Below are 18,065 nucleotides of genomic sequence, written 5' to 3' on the forward strand. Positions count from 1 at the left end.
CCCTGCGCCTTCTGGGCTCAGGGGCACTTGGATTTGTGGTTCTGTTTTTTTCTCCCTGGTCCCCTTGCCCTGGCCCAAGCTTTGGGAGACCCAGAAAGGCAACTGCCCACCTTGAAGGGCTAAGTTGTCTGTGGGTCTCCATCCCAAATCCATTGCTGGTTCTCCCCCCTTAGAGTTGTTGTCACAAAGCCACAGAAATGACTGCTCTCTGGCTGGAAGCAGGGAGAACGCGGTGGTCCCCAGGAGCCAGGGCTCCTGCTCAGCAAGGAAGGGCCCCTTGTTGGAGAGACACTCAGCATCCCCTCTCCGTGGTGCAGGGCCATGGGCTCTGGGGACCTTCCTTGAGCCCAGTAAGAGTCTTTGCTGCTTCGAGACAGAGGGTGAGCCTAAACACCGCATGGGCAACCTCAGAGAGTGTGCAGCCAGGCCGGGAAGGGGGGGCCGGCAGCTGGGGCTCCAAGGTCAAGGGGATTTCAGACTCTGTATGCATCTGTTTGGAGGACGCTCCTGCAATCTTAACCTTCAGGGTGAGAGCCAATGGAGGAGACAGGCTCAGTGGTCCACTGAGCGCACAGTTCAGAGAAACCCAGGGATTGTGTTCACTTTTTTTTTTTTTTTTTCCGTTTCTGCTTCCATGAAAGCTAACTCATCTGCTTAACTCATTTTTTCTTTCAAGGAAACAAAATGCTTTGCTCCATCCGTTTATCTATTCATTCTTTTAAATAGCATATTGATTTCCTTCCATTCATTCTTCTGCTAATTAATTCATTAGCTAATTCGTTGTGAAGAATGTTTACTGAGCGCCCACTACTTTCGGAGCACTGTCCTAGGTGCTGGACACAGCAGAGAATGTGACAGGCTGGCAGGGCTCGGGTTTCAGGAGGGAACAGAATCCACCCCAGACCGTGAAGGGAGGACTTAACAGAGGCGAGGGCAGAGGGAAGGAAACAAACAAGGGAGGGAGGGAGCCGCCAGCCCAAGTGCGAGGGCAGGGAAGGAGCAGTGTTTGCGGAGCTGGTTGAGAGCCTCGGAGGGTGGGCCGCCTGGGGCAGCTGGAGTTGAGGAGGAAGCAGCTGTTACCAGAGCCACTGAACAGCGCAGGGAGGGAGCGGGGGGAAGAAACGCCCCCCACTCCTTCTCTTCACACCCCTCATGTACTGCTGGGCTGGCAGCCGGTTGCAAGAGAGCAGGCCAGCCAGGGCAGAGAAGGTGAAGGACCAGAGCGGGGAGGCGAGGAGTGGCCAGTACAGAAAACCCAAATCCCAGCTCTCTGGGCTACAGGTTCCCGTTGGAGGGCGCGGATCAACAAACAGGTAACTGTTCACCAGGTGGCGATGGGTGCCATTCCAGAAGCAAAGGGGTAGGGTAGACGGAAATGAGGGGTTGATTATGTGGGCTGCAGTTAGTATCAGGGGGTCAGGGGTCCTCTCCAGTGGGTCCTATTTGAGTGGAGACCAGAGGGAAGTGAGCAAGGAGCCCTTTGGGTATCTGAGGCAGGGTGTTCTCGGCAGAACAGCAGGTACCAAAGGTCCTGAGACAAGCGTGTACTAGACTTGCTTGAGGACACCAAGGGGTCCAGCTGGCCAGAGTGGAGGGGAAGGGGGAAGAGAGGGTGGGGACAGGGGTCGGGTATGAGTCGGTGAGGGTCAGAGCCTGTGGACCTTGCTAAGAGCTGAGGACATAACCCTGAGAGGGTCGGAAGATGATGAAGAGAAGTGGTCAGATCCTGGGTACATCTCAGGGGCGAGGTGGGGCGTGGACCGCAGGTAGAACGGTGATGCCATTTACCTGGAAGGGAAGACAGTAGGGGAGCAGGTTCCGACATAGTGAGTTTGAGACTCGGATTATTCACCCAAGTGTTGTGAGTAGCTGAGTGCAGCCCAGGGGGACCGCTCTGGCCTCAGGCACATGACTGTCTTCAAGTCCTTGCTCTGCCGGGAACTGACCCAGCCACTTGCCGGCTTCATTCCATTTGGTATCCCAGTGACGATGTGCTCTGGACAGGAACGTGGGACACAGGTCTGGGCTGGTGACGTAAAACGTGGGACTGTAAAATGAGTCCAAGCTCGTTTTGCCTGCCGCATGACAGGCCAATAAATGGGAGACGAGGTGTTGAGGCAAGGCAGACGGAGAAGATGGCAGACTAATGTCTCAAAAGAACCATCTTATCCGGGTTTGGATGCCAGTTTCTTTCATAGAATGGAGAGGGGGAGGAGATGAGGAAGTAAAGTAAAAAGGCCATAAGATTTGCAAATGTCCCCTGGAATGGCCAGCCTCAGGGAGGAGATGTGTTAATTTCTTCTTTCTTGTAGCCATCCACAGGTGAACAAAGGCGTTTTGGTTTACTGTTCAGGCAGAGGGGCAGGGTTCCCTGAGGCAGGCCATTGTGTATAGACAGTATCTTTTTTTTTTTTTTTTTTAATTTTTTTTTTTAGGCTAGAATGAAACTTTTTTTTTTTTAATTATTTATTTATTTATTTATTTTTGGCTGTGTTGGGTCTTCATTTCTGTGCGAGGGCTTTCTCTAGTTGTGGCAAGTGGGGGCCACTCTTCATCGCGGTGCGCGGGCCTTTCACTGTCGCGGCCTCTCTTGTTGCGGAGCACAGGCTCCAGGCGCGCAGGCTCAGTAGTTGTGGCTCACGGGCCCAGTTGCTCCGTGGCATGTGGGATCTTCCCAGACCAGGGCTCGAACCCGTGTCCCCTGCATTGGCAGGCAGATTCTCAACCACTGCGCCACCAGGGAAGCCCGACAGTATCTTTTTAGTGAACAAAAGCAGTGGAAAGCAAAGGTTAAAGTAAAAGAAACAGGTCCAACATGTAGTCAGATTTGGCTCTTCCAGGTTACAGGACTCCCCAGTGCAGAGATGGGATCAGAGCCACCCAGGGGACCAGGGGGCAAGTGCAGAAAGAAGAGGGGGAGGAGAAGGGGAGGCCCCAGAAGAACATGGAGGGCGGCCAGTGAGGCGGGAACAACCCAGCAAGCTCAGGGAAGGGGCTCGGGTGAGCCTCCCCAGGTCTCAGCAGGATCTGAGCTGACCATGTCTGGTCCACAGCCTTTCTTTGACATCTAATCCGGACCCTCTGAATTTTATGAAAGATTGACGTAGAGACGTTAAAAACTAGGTACAATTTATGAGTCTCTGCTAGGTGCTGAGTATCATGTCCGCACATGGCTACTGGTCCCCACACATGTTGTTATGGGACATGCTGTTTACGATACAGGTAAGGAAGCTGAGCTCAGAGAGGGTAGCTGAGTTGCTTAAGGTCACACAGCTGGTGGGCGGCAGAGTCAGGGTTTGAAGCTGGGTCACTATGGATGCCAAAGCCTTGATCTGCCAACTCAAACCAAACTGATGAGTAGGGAGGAGGGTCTGAATTTAGAACATTCCATTCCACCATTTTGTTTTTTAAAAAAACAGGTTGAAATTCTTAATTTATTTCAAAATGGTAACTAAGTCGAGGCATGTTGGCTGGAAGATGGGACAAGGAAGTTTGTAGAAGGACCCAGAAGGAAGAGGAGTGATCAACTTCACCAAAGCTGCTGGGAGGTTACAGGGAATTGACTACTGACTTTGGATGATTGAGAGGTGCGGTGGGTCAAAAATCCCATGGGCACGAGCTGAGGAGAGAAATGAACATGACACAGTGAGTTCCTGTAATAAGACCAAGGAAACAGGTGGGAGTGGGAGGTCATGGGGTCAAGGGGAGGTTTTTTTTTTTAAATTGAGGTGAAATTTACTTAACATAAAATTAACCATTTTAAAGTGAACAATTCAGGGACTTCCCTGGCGGTCCAGTGGTTGGGACTCTGGGCTTCCACTGCAGGGGGCTCGGGTTTGATCCCTGGTCCGGGAACTAAAATCCCGTATGCCGCGCGCAGTGCCAAAAAAATTAAAAAGTGAACAGTTCAGTGGCATTTGGTACATTCACAATATTGTGCAACCACCAGGTCTGTCTAGATCCAAAACATTTTCACCACCCAAAAAGCAACCCCTTGACCCATTAATAGCTGCTCCCCAGTCGCCTCCTCCCCTGGCCCCAGGCAACTACTAATCTGCTTTCAGCCTCTGTAGATTTGCCTCTTCTGGACATTTCATTTAAATGGAATCATACCACAGTTGACCTTCCAAATCTAGCTTTTTTTCACTTAGCATGAGGGTTTCAAGTTTCTACATTGTAACACGTGTCAGAACTTCATTTCTTTCTTTGGCTGAATAACATTCCATTGTATGGAGAGACCACAATTGCTTATCTTCTCATTTGTTGATGGATATTTGGGCTGTTTCCACCTTTCAGCCATTGTGAATAGCACTGCTAGGAGCTTTCATGTACAAGTTTTTGTTTGAACACCTGTTTTCAGTTCTCTTGGGTATAGACCTAGGTGTGGAATGGCTGGGTCATATGGTAATTCTACGTTTATTTTTTGAGAAACCATCAAACTATTGATGGCTGAACCGGTGGCTGAACCGGTTTACATCTCCACTAGCAATGTACAAGGCTCCAATCTCTCCACATCCTTGCCAACAGTTAGTTTTGTTTTTGTTTTTTAATTGGTGGCATTAAGAGGTTTTTGTACAGAGCCTGGGATGACCTAAGAGAGAGGGAGAAATTGATGCTATTGAAATGAGATAATTTCTGGAAGGAAGGAAATTTTTGAGAGGGTGAAAGGGATGCGTCCATAAGACCCACAAATGGGAGGTGCTCCCAAGTGAGAAGTTTGTCTGGATGCTGGGCTGCTAAAAAAGAAAGAAGAGAAAGGTGTCTGACATCAAGGTCTCACCCTGACGGACTTGTTCTCTCTGGTGAGGGCCTTGCCCACACAGCAGCAGTGAACGGGTGTCAGGGCAGACAGAGCGGGTGGTCTTGCTTTAAGAGCGTCAGTTCTTATCCACAAGGCGTGGTGCTTTGGGCAAGTGGGGTGACCTCTGAAACCCCAGCAGGCTCAGCCGTAGAATGGAGATAACAAGAGCTCAGGGGCTGTTCTTCGAATTAGATGAGGCTATGCCTAACCAGTGCCCGGAACATAGTAGGTGCTCACTAAAAGTAGGTCCCTTCCAGTGGCTCATCCTTCTGATTAGACTGTGAATTTCCTGACAGGTTTTCCCTTCTTTGCAGCCTTCTCAGCATCTAGCACTGTATTGGCCTCACAGTAGGAGCTCCGTAGACATTTGTAAAAGAATAAATAAAGAAACAGAATAAAAATAATGAGCTATAAAGAGATTTCTCAACAGTAACTGCAATAGCAAATATTTACCTGGAGCTTGCTACATTGCAGGCCATTTCAAAGGTATACACCCAGGAGTGATTAGTGGGCATGTAAACTGGTTTAGCCACTGTGGAAAATAGTTTGGTGTTTCTCAAGAAATAAACACAGAATTACCATTTGATACAGCAATTCCATTCCTAGGTATATACCCTTGCATCTCATTTGATCTGTACGTGACCTTGAGATGATTATTCCCTTATCCCCACTTTGCAGAGAGGTGACTTGTCCCACGAGACATGCTGGGGAGCAGCAGTTGGGATTTGAGGTCTGACATCAAATCTCAGGCTCTGTCATCATCTTATACTGTTTACCTAGATACTGCTAAACCAATGGTTGAATTGTCCTGGCACCTGAGAATGATTTATTACAGCAAAAAAGATGTCAAGAAAGAGTTTGGGTGACTGCTTGGGGAAAGGAGGGGTGGGCGCCAGCTGGGTAATTGTGGAAGGTTTGAAAAGCCTGGGAAAGCAATCCCCTCGCTCCACAGCCTTTTCTTGGTGTGTCTGCATGTCCTAAAGTACAGCTGAAGCCACCCAGGCACAGAAATGTCATCTTTCTAGCGTGTGGGCTGTGCAGGCATCAGAGGTCGGTTGATAAAGACATCTTGAGTAGGTGTCTTCCAGGGATCAGGTGATTTCCTCCGGCTCTCCAGCCCTCCTTTGTCAACAACAAGGCACTGGGGAAATGGGATTAGCCATGAGGAGGTTGCCCGGTTGCTTCCAATCGATGCCAAGGGAATTGGATGGGCTTTTCCAGGCTCCCAAGACAGCGCTCTCTCCCAGGGCCTGAATTCATGCCTGAGCCAGGCACAGGGTTCCTTTCTCGAGGTGGGTGGGACTCCTGGGCACCCATCTCTCTGTGCTTCACCCCAAAACCATGCGTCACTTCCCACACCCTCACCTCTGTCTGTGAACTCCTCACCTCTCACTGTGAACTGCTCAGAAGGAGGCCGTTGATGCCCTTGGCTGAGCTTGGATCTTGTCCCAGCTGCCCAGCAACGCTCTTAGCCCCTCACCTCTCTCCCTCACATACCTCTGCCACTCCAGCCCTCCATCTGTCTCCTGGTGCTGAAAAAGAGTAGGATTAGCACACCTGCATCACTTTTGAGCTAAAGGGAGGTCAGGAGGACAGCGTGCATTCATAAAATAACAGCAATGGCCGTGACCATGGGAGCAGCACTTCCCAAGTGACGGCTCTTGTGTATTTCACCACGGGCTGATTTTACTCCTCCACTGACAAAGCAGCAAGAGTTGACCCCTCATCCTGCTCCTCTGGGCTTCAGACTCGATCAACCTGCATTCCTTTGTGTTTTTTTGTTTGTTTGTTTGTTTTTTTAACAATTTTTTTTTTTTTACTAGCAGCCTTTTATTTATTTATTTTTAAAATTTATTTAATTTATTTATTTATTTCTGGCTGTGCTGGGTCTTCGGTTCGTGCGAGGGCTTTCTCTAGTTGCGGCAAGCGGGGGCCACTCTTCATCTCGGTGCGCGGGCCTCTCACCATCGCGGCCCCTCCCGCCGCGGGGCACAGGCTCCAGACGCGCAGGCTCAGCAGCCGTGGCTCACGGGCCCAACTGCTCCGCGGCATGCGGGATCCTCCCAGGCCAGGGCTCGAACCCGCGTCCCCTGCATTAGCAGGCAGACTCCCAACCACTGCGCCACCAGGGAAGCCCATTCCTTTGTGTTTTGCTTTACAACTCTTGCGTGTCATTTTACTGACCTTCAACACAGCTGCCCGGGCAGGTTGGTCCTACACTGTTATCCAGAAGGGAGTTGACACCCTAGGGCAGTCAGCAGTGACTTCGCCAGGGTACCTCTGCCTTGGACTCCCAGGCCAGAACTTGCTGACCCACAGCTGGGCACGTTTTTAATAAGCTGAGCTAGCCATCAGTAGCTCGATGTTAATCATTTATTGCTTGTCAAGATTGCTATCACAGAATGTTTACGGTAGCTGCTGGATGCCTTTTAGTCATTAATGCAGCTTTCTTTCACAATTTCCCAGGCTTATATCTGATTCTACTGGGAGCCGTTCTATTCATGAAGCATCTTCTGTTTGCTCTCTGGACAGGAACGGGCTGAGGAAGCTCCAGGAAACAGGTAATCAGGCTCGCAGGTTTGGATTGGCTTTGGTGACCATTTCAGGAATTACCAAGACTTACAGAGCAGTTGGAGCAAGAGATTTAAAAACTGAGGGATAGGGCTTCCCTGGTGGCACAGAGGTTAAGAATCCGCCTGCCAATGCAGGAGACACGGGTTTGAGCCCTGGTCCGGGAAGATCCCACATGCCGCGGAGCAACTAAGCACCTGCACCACAACTACTGAGCCTGTGCTCTAGAGCCCGCGAGCCAAACCTACTGAGCCCGTGTGCCACAACTACTGAAGCCCGCGTGCCTAGAGCCCATGCCCTGCAACAAGTGAAGCCACGGCAATGAGAAGCCAGTGCACCGCAACGATTAGCCCCCGCTTGCAGCAACTAGAGAAGGCTCGCGTGCAGCAACAAAGACCCGATGCAGCCAAAAATAAATAAAAATAAATAAATTTAAAAAAAAACAAAAAAAAAACAAACAAAAAAAAACTGAGGGATATGAAAATCAACTAGGTGAAGATTAAGTGAGAAATGCACTTGGAGTGCTTAGCGTGGTGTCTGACAAATGTTTATATAAAAACGAAATTGATTATGGTGTGGTCATTATTCCAAAGGCAGCTAATAACTCCCCTCCTCCCTTCCCCTTCTTCTTTCCCGCCCCTCCCCTTCTTCCTCGCTGCCCTATTTTCCACATTCCTTTAGGTTAGCTTTAGCTCCATGCCAAAGTCAGCAGAGAATTAACCCTGAAAATTCAGAATAAAGTCACCGTGAAGTGTTGGTCAGAGAACTGGGGCCAGGGCATGTGCGGCATTTTCTGCTCAGAGCTGTCAACCAGCGACTTGCTGGGCCCACAGGGCTTTGTCAGCAGGGCCACATCTTGGGGTGGACAGGACAGAAGGCCACGACTGCAGACAGTTAGGGGGGTGGCTGCTGTCCGCAGGAGCCGGTTTGGGAGAAGACATCCGCCTTCTCTGTCTGCTGACATTTTGTGCGGCACTGATGCAGGTGGGTGTCTTTTCTTCACTTGTATCCTTACTCTCAACGCAGGCTCATGAGCACGGGACTGACTTCAAGGGGTCTGGGCTCAGATCCCACCTCTGTGATGGGTTGGGTGGGAAAAAGATTCTTCTCCAAGCCCTGCTTGCTTTACCTCTAACATGGCCAGTTAAAGCATCCAACACACGGTGCCCCTGACGTTTTTATTATAAGCAGCAGCAGCAATAGTACAGGAGAGGTGATTTTCTAAACATTTAACCCTAGGTGCAGCCTAAGGGGCCCCAATCAAATTGTCAGCATCAGAGTCCTGTGGCCTGTAGCTGCTGGATTGTGGCAGGTGGGCCCCTGGGGCCTCAGCACGTGGCTATTCACCAATGGGAACAGCAGCAATCCGACCTTTTAGGCCACAATGATGGGCACTGGCAGGGTGTTAGACTTGAGTAGCAGCAGTATTAGTATTGTTACCGCAGATTCAAAAGACAGCAGCTAGCATTTTTTGGAACCCCATGCACTGGGCTTATATTTATGTTATACTATGTTATGTTATTGATATTATTCTATTTAAGCCTAGAGAATTACTTTGAGGCGGTTTAAGGTTCTCTAGTCAAACACCAAGTGGGTCCCCCTCCTTTTTTCTTGAACCCGTTCTAAGACACCATTCGTTCCATGAGATCTCCCAGGAGCCTGCGGTGATACCGACGGCTCGTGATCCTTTAGCATTTACTATGTGCTTCACATACACTGACTCATTTAATCCTCATGAGAGTCCTATGAGGCAGGTCCTATTATTATTCCCTACTTGACAGAAAGAAACAGAGGTACAGAGAGGTTAAGTAACTTTCCCCAAGGCACACAGCTAGCGAGCTATAGAGCTGGGATTTGAACCTGTGACTCCATGCTGCCTCGGGTACGAGCCATCTGCACAGGCCTTGCACTGCACAGGCGGCAGTCTCCCCCTGTGACGTGATGTCTTGGGGACGTGGCGTCATTCTCAGCTCCGTTATGGCCTCTGTTGCAGACAGCAACCCTGGGCAGTGGGTCCTTACGGACTTAACAACCCTCTCTGACCAGGGAGTAAGAAGGTCAGAGCTGGCTTTGACCCCAAAGGAAGTACAACCCGCACCCCACACACACATCCTCCTGGTACCAGCAAAATTTCTCCTTTGCAACATATTTTCTGGGAAGAATGAACAAATACCTCTGCATCCTTGGCCTCAGGCACAACTCACCTCTCTCAGTGTAGAAGATTTATTCAACCTCTCGTGTTGGATCTTCCGAGCGCACCGCTTCCCCCATCCTGCGCCCGTGCCCCCTCGCCCTAGTTGTACCCACGGGAGGATTTAACACAGGCTGTGATTAGTTAGTGCCCACTTGCTGCCTCCTCTTCTCCCGCCCACGTCTGTTCTCACTCCTTCCTCCTCATCTGGGACCGTTCATCAGCTCTGACCGTCAGTTCTAGGTGGTTCCAGCTTTGGACTCATCCTCACAAAAGCCACCCTCTGATCACAGCTTGGATCCCATCTTCTCTCAGTTGTTCTGCAATCTAAGCCCCCAGGGGAAGCTTCCATCCTCCCTTAACTGCCTCATCATGCCTGCCACTCACCCTCTGTCCCTCCCTCATGAACCCCCAGTGCTCCGAGACCCACATCTTCCTTCCCCAGGACCAAGCCGGGAACGGACCGTCCACACCCTCCTACAGCCCGACCAGGCTTGGTTTTTAAGGCTGCTCCCCAGAGGTCCCCGGTGGCAATTTCTCAGTTTCACAAACCTTCCTGCCCCTTCAGTTGGTTGCTTGGCCTTGTGCTTCACTGAGAATATAGACACCATTGGACAGAAGTCTCCCATCTCCCTACTTCCAAACCTGCATCCTGCCCACGCTTCACCCATGTTCCGTCCTCTGATTCCACACCCACTGCCCACCCCCTTCTCTGCTCCTCCTCGAGGCCAAGGTTCTAGGAAGATCCATCTCCTCCTCCAGATGGTCCAGGCTCTCCCCAACCCCCCGACTTACACTTCCCTATGGCCTCCGTGTGGCCACATGCCCTGGACACTCTTAGCTCCTCTTCCTTGACCCCTGAGCCATAGTCACACAGCTGACCACTCACATCCTCTTAAAGTTCTCCTGCCAAAGTTCGCTCTCCCTGCTTTCTCCGACTCCGTCCCCTTTGCTGTCTTCTGTCCTCCCTCTGCTCTTTCCTGGTCGGAGTTCCTTAGGAATCTTTTTCTACACTCTGTCCCTGGGTGACTGACTTATCTAATTCCATGGTGTTAATTGTCCTTAATTTATCTCCAGCCCAGACCACTTCTTGAGCACCGCTCTTATTTCCAGCTGCCAGAGTGATATTTGTACTCGGATGTCACACAAATGTCTCAGCCATACGCGTCCTAAAGAGAATTCTTTATTTCCTCCCATCCCCAAATCTGTTGCTTTCTGAGTCTTCTCCAGCTCAGGGAATGATGGTTGCCATTACTTAGACACCACAGATTTGCCAGGCATCTCCCCAGGCCTTTTATGTACATTCCCTCATCTAACAATCATGACATGAGAGAATGGTAACAATCATCCATTGACTGATAACGAAACAGACCCAGAGGTTGAGTAACTTGTCCTGGGTCACGGTGGCAAAACCAAGATGGGCAGGTTTCTGACTCCAATATAGCTTTGCTCTTTCTACCCGGCTCATGCCTTTTCAAATCAGACTCTTGCTTGATTGTTTGGAGACCATCTTCATCCTTGGGTACCTGCAGGACCACCATGTTGCATAACTCCAGGGGGACTTTGACAATGTCACCTGTGTAATTGGTGCTCCCTGGAGTCATGTGGTGACAGCCATTCACATAAACTAGAATGGGAATGCAGTCTCTGGAGCTCAACAGGTGGTGGCCATGGATACCGTCATTCTGGCTCCCTTGGTCCCATCCCATCTCATCTGATCCCATCCTGACTCCTCTCTTCCACCCCACCCACCCATTCTGTTTACTATGCTCGTCTCAAGCCAGGCACTGTCAGATCTGTGGGCACAGAGATGGATCAGCTGTGATCCTGGAGTGTGAGGAGTGTATCAGGCAGGGTTCTCCAGAGAAACAGAACTGACAGGATGCATGTCTAGATAGATGCATAGATAGATAGATAGATAGATAGATAGATAGATAGATAGATAGACAGATATAGATATTGATAGAAGAATAAAGAGAGAAAGCTTTTAAGGAATTGACTTGCATGATCGTGGGGTTGGCAAGCCCCAGACCCATATGGCAAGCCCACAGGCTAGAAATTCTGGCAAGAGTTGATGTTGCAGCCTTGGTCTCAAGTCTGGAAACTCAGGCAGGATTTCTATGTTGTCATCTTGATGCTGAGTTCCTTCCTCTTCAGGCACCTTAGTCTTTGCTCTTAAGGCCTTCAGTTAATTGGATGAGGCTCACCCACATTATGGAGGGTCGTCAACTTAAAGTCAACTGATTGTAAATGTGAGTCATACCTAAAAACTACCAGCAACATCTCGCCCGTTCTCTAAGTGTCCGACCACACAACTGGGCACCATGGCTTTGATGAGCTGCCACATAAAATGAACCCTCAGGAGGAGGTCACGGTCACCGGCGAGGACACAGACGAGAGAACAGTCAGCCGGTACAGTCTGGCTCCTGCGAGACTAATGCGATGAGCTAGGGGATGCACAGGACAAAGTGATTCAGATTTTCTAGAAGGAATAGATAGATAGACAAGCAGAGTAGGTGAGCCTTGAAAGTGAGACAGGAACAAAGGAGAGGCACTCCAGGCCAGGGGCCAGCCTAGGAAACAGCCAGAGTGGCGTGAACACAGAGGTCCAGTGTATGGCATGTCCCTGGGCGTGTGCTGGAGGGAGAGAGGCGGGTCCCTCGGTGGAGGGCCTCGAATGTCACGCTCACGTGTCACCAACTGACATTCTGTCAGGCCAGCTCACATGACTTCGGCCCTCACAGCCCGTCATCCTATAAGAACTGTGTATTCTTCCACAATTGTAGTTTTTAAGTCTACTTGGCTCCTTGAGATCTTAAGGGCTTAATTCTTCAAAAAAAAACTGTTTCTTTTTAATTTGAAGAAATTCTAAAAGATTGTTTTTCCAGTTGTAGAAGTGGTTGGTTTTGTTGGATTGTTTCAGTGTAGAAAATTGGAAAACTGTAGGAAAACAAATCGGATTAAAAAATTGGATAAGATAACCATGGCCAAGTGGTAATTGTTATTATGTTGTGCTGCTTCCAGGAAGTCTGTTTTCTATGCACAGAAGTATGCGATCTGTCCCCTGCGCATCTCTGCAGCCCATCTCCCACTTCTCCCCCATCCCGTGCTGGGCCAGGCCACCTACCTTCCATGTGCCCCATGAGCAGCCCATATTCTCTTCCTAAATTGTCTCCTCTCCCAGAATGTATGCTCCATAAGGAGAGGGCAAGGTCTGTCTTGCTCAAGATCGCATCCCCATAACCTAGATACCAGGGGCTTAATAAATACTTTAATGTATGAACATTTTATTTCACTTTTAATTTTAAATTAAAAACCACATGGACATAGTTTAAGTACATATATTGTTTAATAGTATGACTCTATTAATAAGTACCCCGATTTTATTTTATTTATTTATTTATTTATTTATTTTGCTGCACTGGGTTCTTCGTTGGTGCGTGCGGGCTTTCTATAGTTGTGGCGAGCGGGGGCTGCTCTTCGTTGCGGTGCGCGGGCTTCTCATTGCGGTGGTTTCTCTTGTTGCAGAGCACGGGCTCTAGGCACGTGGCTTCAGTAGCTGTGGCTCGTGGGCTCTAGAGCGCAAGCTCAGTAGTTGTGGTGCACGGGCTTAGTTGCTCCGTGGCATGTGGGATCTTCCCAGACCAGGGCTTGAACCCGTGTCCCCTGCATTGGCAGGAGGATTCTTAAGCACTGCGCCACCAGGGAAGCCCAGTATACCTATTTTAAATGTTGGCTAATGTATATTCTTTTATATATCTTCCTCTTATCAAGTAAGAATGTATTATGAGCAGTTTCCAATGACATTAAATATTCTTCTTTAACATTAGTTTTAAAGTGCTGCATGAGTTTCATCACTTTAAACCTTACTCTTAGATATTTTGTCCTATTGTGAAGACCATTTTGCTACCATGAAAAATGCTGCAATGACCATCTCAGGCTTAAATCTTCACACATTGTTATTACTGCTTTAGACTAACTATTTATAAATGGAGTCATTGGGCCAAAGGACCTAAATATTTTTATGGCTCTAGAAACATATTTCCAAACTCCAGAGAAGCTGTACAGTTTTCCACTTCTGTTGTGCCAGTGATTTGGGTTATAATTTCGGTAACTGTCTCCAATTTGACAGGGGAGATTGGCACTTTGAATTTGCACTGCTTTTATTTTCACATCTTTGGGAAAGAAAGTCTAAGGTTTCCAAAGCATGTCCCACCGTAAGAGTGACCTTCTGAATGAGGATGTTCCGGGGAAGGGCCTGTACTTGATAAGTGATGTGGCACGTGTAGGAAAACAGAGAAGTGGTCCAACCTGACCATCTCGCATGGAGAAACCGAGGCCAGAGAGGAGCAGAGAGGTACCCAGGTCTCTGGGTACTGAGACTATAATCTCTTCAAATATTTTCTCGGGTCCTTTCTCTCTCTCTTCTCCTTCTGGGACCCCTATAATGTAAATGTTGTTGCATTTAATGTTCTCCCAGAGTTCTCTTAGGCTGTCTTCATTTCTTTTCATTCTTTTTTCTTTATTCTGTTCTGCAGCAGTGAATTCCACCATTCTGTCTTCCAGGTCACTTATCCATTCTTCTGCCTCAGTTATTCTGCTATTGATTCCTCTAGTGTATTTTTCATTTCAGTTATTGTATTGTTCATCTCTGTTTGTTTGTTCTTTAATTCTTCTAGGTGTTTGTTCTTTAATTCTTCTAGGTCTTTGATAACACTTCTTGCATCTTCTTGATCTTTGCCTCCATTTTTTTCCAAGGTCCTGGATCATCTTCACTATGATTATTCTGAATTCTTTTTCTGGAAGGTTGCCTATCTCCACCTCATTTAGTTTTTTTTCTGGGGTTTTATCTTGTTCCTTCATCTGGTACATAGCTCTCTGCCTTTTCATCTTGTCTATCTTTCTGTGAGTGTGGTTTTTGTTCCACAGGCTGCAGGATTGTAGCTCTTCTTGCTTCTGCTGTCTGCCCTCTGGTGGATGAGGCTATCTACCATGTGAGTTTTTTAGGGTTGCCATGACAAAGCTCAACAGACTGGGTGGCTTAAACAACAGAAATATTCATCATCTCATTTCCTCCAGCCTCACAGTCTGGAGGCTGGAAGTCCAAGATCAAGGTGTGGGCAGCTTGGTTTCTTCTGAGGCCTCTCTCCTTGGCTTGTAGGTGTCTGTCTTCTCCCTGTGTCCTTACATGGTTGTCCTACTGTGCTTGTCTGTGTCCTAATCTCTTCTAGGACACCAGTCAGGTTGGATTAGGGCCCACCCATATGACCTCATTTTACCTTAATCTCCTCTTTAAAAGCCCTGTCTCCAAATCATCACATTCTGAGGTAGCAAGGTTAGGACTTCAATATATGAATGTTGGGGGACACAGTTTACCCCTTAACATACACAGTCCCTGTCCTTGCTGAGCTCCTATCCAGAGGGGAAGACACACATGAGGATAACACTTGGGGGAAAGGTCACAGTCAGCACAGCTGTTAGCAGCACATGGAACACAGGGGCGGCAGAGAGAGGCCCAGGGAGGCTTCTGGGGGGAGGTGGCGAAGGCGCTGAGCACTGAAGGATGAGCAAAGTTATGGGCACCGGTAAATGGGTGTGTGCAGGGAGGAGTGAGTGAGTGTCAGGACAAGCCCAGCACACCCAGGAATGCTGGTTTATGACCACATCCTTTTTTTAAATTAACTTTTTAAAAACTGAAGTATAGTTGATTTACAATGTGTTAATCTCTGCTGTACAGCATTCAGTTATGCATATATACATTCTTTTTTTCATATTCTTTTCCATGATGGTTTATCATAGGATAAAGAATATAATTCCCTGTGCTATGCAGTAGGACCTTGTTGTCTATCCATTCTATATATAATAGCTTCCATCTGCTGACCCCGACCTCCCACTGCATCCCTCCCCCAACCCCCTCCCCCTTGGCAACCACCAGTCTGTTCTCTATGTCCATGAGTCTGTTTCTGTCTGTTTCTGTTTCATAGATAGGTTCATTTGTATATGACCACATCCTTGATAGAGTTTATTTTCTAGGATCTGCCTGAGAGCATGGGCCACAGACTGTGTGCATGGGGGGCTGGCACTGGATTTGGAGACGGATGAATCCAGGCTCTCCCTGAACTTCCATTCTTTTCTGTAACGTCAGGCTAGCTGCTCCTCCTGAGCCTGCTGGGAGGGTTGGTGATATCACGGGTGTGAACACACTTGGCCAAGGGCAGAGCAGTGTAGACGTGTGCTGTGAGATGGGTAACTGGGAAGCTGGTTAGCTGCCATCTGGTTCACAAAGCTGTACCCAATCATGCTCGTTACGGAGGCAGGAACCCAAGCCCAGGAAACAGCCTTAGCAGTGGTCCAGCAACATCAAGTTGGCCCCAGACCTCTTCTTTACAGCTGTGGACACTAATATCCTGGGGGTGGGGGGCAAATCTTCCTACGTGGAGTACTTACCATGGTGTTTGTTTAGAAAAGGATGAGAGCATTTGGGTCAAGAAATAGCTCATTTTCTGGGGACAGGGGGTTTGAAGAATAATAATGAATATTCATTGTGCAATTGATATATGCCGGGTGCTGTTTTAGGTTCTGTGGTTTAGTGTGTTCCGTGTACAAACTCATCAAATCTTAAGTGTAAGACGTGGTGGCACCATTATCACACCCATTTTACAGATGAGGACACTGTGTCACAGGGAAGCCTAGTAACTTGCCCAAGAGCTCACAGGTTGTAATAAGTGGCTGGGCCGAGACCCCAACCCAGGCCGTCTGTCCAGCGCCACTGTCTGGGCTTTAACCCTCTGAGCTGTGGCAAAGTGAGGGGACAGCTCCCATCACCCTCACCAAGGCTTTCCAAAGAGTGGAGCTGTTTGTTTTCTCACCCTGCGATGCTCTGGGGATGCCCGCTGGGAATCTGAGATCCCCCACCTGCCTGAAGGAGGAAAGCGTGGTTCACCCGAAGGCCAGGCTTCTTAAATAGCCAAGGCCACCCTGGAACTTGAGCCAGGACACCTGGGCTCTGATCTCAGGTGTGGGACTTCGCTGCTCACCTCTGGGCTGGTTTGTGGGCAGGTTGTGGGGAGGACTCACAGACAGCCAGCTCCACCAGTAAGAGGAGGTCTTCATGCCAAGCACTGCCTCCCGGCTGCAGGACAAAAAGGGAAAGTGATGTCCTGCAAGTTTCTCTCACTCCTCTGACTGGGAGAGCCCCTGGTGCAGGGCAGGGCCAGGGCAGCTGCGGGCAGTTTGTCCCCACCCTCCACCCCTGGCCTCCAGTCTGCACCCCCTCTGGGTGGCAGAGCCTTTAGTGCTTTTGGACTAGGATGCCTTTGCAGCTCAGGTACTCCCCACACACCAAGGTCCCTCCCAGTTGTAGCTGCACATTTGTGTGGACCACCGGGGTCCTGGGGTCTTTTGAGTTTTCAACCCCCATGGGGAACATGGAACAATTTTAAATGAAGCGGGCAGATCACCTGATCCACTGTGAGTTTTAGCAAGATCAGGGAGACCCCTTGTTACAGATGAGGAGACCAGGGTGGATGCATGGAAGGGCCTGAGTCAAGGAGGGGGTGGAGGAGGAAATGAGATGACGAATACGACACCCCACAGGATGGCGCAGGGGATTCCTCACTGCACAGCAATGCAGCCATGCTGCCCCTCCCACACTTCAGGCCCCAATTAGCTCAATTATTTTGCTTCTCCCCACGTCCCAGGGCATCCATGTCTGCAGGCCTGCCTCAGTGCCCTCCCACCCCGCACCCTTCTCTGTCTGCATATTCCCCCGGCTTACTCATCCTGTAAGAGTCTGCTCTCCAATCACCTCTTCCAGGAAGTCTTCCGAGATTAGCCCCCCGGTTGGCTCGGTGCCTCCTCCGTGTTTCCCCAGGAATCCTCGGCCATCGCACGTGATGTCATAATCGAGAACTTCCATGTTAGAGTCCTGCTCTGGACCCAGCTCTGTGAAGGGAGCTGGCCAACTGGCCAAAAACTGTTTCCAGAAACAGCCAATTCTCCAAGCCGCATCCCTGCGTGATCGATATGCGGAATGAGTATTGTGCTGACTGATTCATGCACTCAGCAAATAACTAGCCTAATTATTCAGGGTTGGCTTTTTCTTTTGGAAGTTTCAGTTCCCTGTTGAGCAGATCCCTTCCCACTGTTGTGCATTCCGGGCTGGATGTTTTCACGTGCATTTGATAATCCCCGCTCCCAGTGCTTCTGCCATGATCCACAGCTTTTATTTCAACATGCGCTTTCCATTAAACCCAGGTTGCCGGCTTCTGGTCTTTTTTATGCGGACTTGAGGCCGCCCTGGCCTTCTAGGGGTTCTGCGTACCCCAAGCACGCCATCATTCTGCCGGCCTCTGCACCTGTTCTCTGCCTCTGGGAGGAAACAGTCAAGGCAACCTGTCCTACACATGATTTAAGGCCCTTCTCTGACATCTGAGCAACTCGGCCACGCGGTGAGTTAATTCCCATGACATCCTGGTGTGCATGAGGGTCTTGCCTCCTTAA

This window comes from Balaenoptera acutorostrata, chromosome 5, assembly GCF_949987535.1.
Source record: "Balaenoptera acutorostrata chromosome 5, mBalAcu1.1, whole genome shotgun sequence".
Classification (NCBI taxonomy): domain Eukaryota; kingdom Metazoa; phylum Chordata; class Mammalia; order Artiodactyla; family Balaenopteridae; genus Balaenoptera; species Balaenoptera acutorostrata.